Source organism: Phocoena sinus, chromosome 3, assembly GCF_008692025.1.
Source record: "Phocoena sinus isolate mPhoSin1 chromosome 3, mPhoSin1.pri, whole genome shotgun sequence".
NCBI lineage: Eukaryota > Metazoa > Chordata > Mammalia > Artiodactyla > Phocoenidae > Phocoena > Phocoena sinus.
In genome coordinates, this window is record NC_045765.1 from 53,235,643 (window position 1) to 53,238,718 (window position 3,076).

The 3,076-nt window shown below is 40.8% G+C and overlaps 1 non-coding gene across 1 annotated transcript; it reads left to right on the forward strand.

Moving 5' to 3' along the window:
* Positions 1 to 660: 660 nt before the first annotated feature.
* Positions 661 to 767, forward strand: LOC116752456. The gene has a single exon (XR_004349522.1). It is a non-coding gene; the product is annotated as a U6 spliceosomal RNA (small nuclear RNA).
* The last annotated feature ends 2,309 nt before the right edge of the window (positions 768 to 3,076 follow it).

Genomic DNA, 3,076 nt, shown 5'->3' on the forward strand with positions numbered 1-3,076 from the left:
GCATTATGAAGTCTCAGGACTCAAGGACCTGACCAGCTTGAAGGGTCCGTGGCTTGGGAGCCATTTTGGTTGCCAACGCTGACGATGCCTTTACCACGTATCCCAGCTGCCTTCCACGGTTTACATTTATTAACCCATTCAATCCTCCCCAACACCCTATGAGGAATGCTTATCATCACCATTTTACGAATGAGAAAACTATGATTCAGATAGGTTAAGCCACTTGCTCAGGGCCACACAGAGTGATCTGTTTGATTCCAAAGCCCATGACTACCCTCACTATCTTAGAAGAAAGGAGAAGTCACAGGGCAGTCACTTGGTCAGCAAGTATCACCCCAATCTCACTGCAGCTGAGACCTGCCATACAGAGTGAGGAATCTGCCCCTAAAATCTCAGGACCTAAGTCAATGGGCTGTTTCCTAATTCTCCTCAGAATCCTATGTACCTCACAAACCAGCATTCAGCTATGCTGCTCCAACTAATTTTTGCATTTGCTGCTACATATTTGGATTTGGGCCTCTGAAACACTGAGATGAATTTATGTAAAATGGGCAAATGATCATTTTGAATTTTGTCAGTGTCACTTAATGTTTTCTTACTGGACCTGCAGAACTAACAATGTCTCATTAAAGATTCCAGACGTTCAAGAAAGGATAAGTAGTGCTCGCTTCGGCAGCACATATACTAAAATTGGAACGATGCAGAGAAGATTAGCATGGCCCCTGCGCAAGGATGACACGCAAATTCGTGAAGCATTCCATAATTTTTAAATTATTGAATGTGGAAGAGAAAATCAAGCTTAGTAGTTGAAAATTATTTTCAGAGCTTTAGATGGCCATCATGCACCAAATGTCAGTCATTTTTATTGTTTATACGTGCCTTCAAAATTTTATTTACAACTTCCTTAATTATCTTTATGCCCATTATTTGATTCTTTTTTTTTTTTTTTTTTTTTTTTGTAGTACGCGGGCCTTTCACTGTTGTGGCCTCTCCTGTTGCGGAGCACAGGCTCCGGACCCGCAGGCTCAGTGGCCATGGCTCACGGGCCCAGCCGCTCCGTGGCATGTGGGATCTTCCCGGACCGGGGCACGAACCCGTGTCCCCTGCATCGGCAGGCGGACTCTCAACCACTGCGCCACCAGGGAAGCCCCTGATTCATTTTTTTTGATTCATTTTTAAACTTAAGAATATTTTATATTTGTTGATTTGACTTTGTCCTGACAAATTATGTGTATATTTGTATATATTTATGTAATAGCATATAATACAATAGAAAACATGTGTATATATTTACATACAAAAAAAAGAAAGGATGAGTAGAATAAAACTGTCATTATTTGCGGATAAATGATTGGCTACATAGAAACCCCCAAATGATATGCAAATATAGTGTCTGAACTCATAAGGGAGGTGTGCAAGACTGCTGGATACAAAAACACTTGCATTTAACTATATACCAGCAAGAATCAGTTAGAAAATGTAATTTTCTTAAAAAGATACTCATTTCTAAAGGCCACCAAAAAAAATTAAAGTACCTAGGAATAAATCTAGAAAGGATATGTAAACCCTTTGTGGAAAATGATCAAACTTTAAATGTCATTCAAAAAGATCTAAAGAGATGGAGAGAAAGACAATGTTCTTAGAAAAGAAAATTTTAAATCATAATTCTGTTAATTCTAGCCAAACTCATCTATACATTTAATCCTTTAATGCAATGTCTATAAAAACATCTCAACAGTTATTTTCAAGGGACTTGAAAAGCTGTTTCAAAAATGTATGTGGGGACTTCCCTGGTGGCACAGTGGTTAAGAATCCGCCTGCCAATGCAGGGGACAGGGGTTCGAGCCCTGGTCCAGGAAGATCCCACATGTTGCGGAGCAACAAAGCCCGTGAGCCACAACTACTGAGCCTGCGCTCTAGAGCCCACGAGCCACAACTGCTGAAACCTGAGTGCCTAGAGCCCGTGCTCCATAACAAGAGAAGCCACTGCAATGAGAAGCCTGCGCACTGCAATGAAGCGTAGCCCCCGCTCGCCACAACTAGAGAAAAGCCCGTGCGCAGCAACAAAGACCCGACGCAGCCAAAAATAAATTTTAAAAAAATGCATGTGGTAGAACAACCGTCCAAGACAGCTAAGACACTTCTGAAAAAGAGTTAGTAGGAGCATGGGGTGCAGTGGCGGGGGCAGCTACCCAACCAGATACTATGACTTACTGTTAAAGCTGGAGTAATGAAGACTGTTCATTGGAACAAGGACAGAAGATGGACCAATGGAACACAATAGAGGAGCTCGAACAATATTCACGTGTATGTGGAAGTCTGATTTATGACCAAGAGGACATTTCAGATAGTGATTAAAGCCTGGACTCTTTGAGAAATGGTGTTGAGACAATTGGTGAATTAAATACAAATAGGTGAAATTGCATCCCCGTCTCACACCATAAAAAAAAAAAAAGGCCCATCCATTCTGGGACATAAATATGAAATACAAAAGTGTAAAATTTTGGGACTTCCTTGGTGGCGCAGTGCATAGGACTCCGTGCTCCCAATGCAGGGGGCCCGGGTTCGATCCCTGGTCAGGGCACTAGATCCCACATGCATGCCACAACTAAGAGTTCACATGCCACAACTAAGAGTTCACATGCCACAACTAAGGAGCCCACCTGCTGCAACTAAGACCCAGCACAACCAAAAAAAAAATGTGTAAAATCTTTATAAGGTGACTAGAGAAATATTTTACATGCTCAAGGATAGGGAGGATTTTGTAATCAAGAAGAAAAAGCCTAAATGATAAAGGAAACAACTGATAAATTCAACTACATTTTAAAAAGAGTGCAAAAAGACAACTTGTTGGGGAAAGATATTTGGGACATATTTCACTAACAGGATTAATATACAGAATATATAAAGTACTTTCATGAATCAAAAAGAAAAAGTAAAAATAAATTGTAAACATGAGCAAAAGCCTTAAGGAAGCATTTCACAGAAGAGGAAACACAAATGGCCCACCGACATGTGAAAAGATGCTCAATCTCATTAGTCATCAGAGAAATGCACACTGGAAACCTTGATGAGA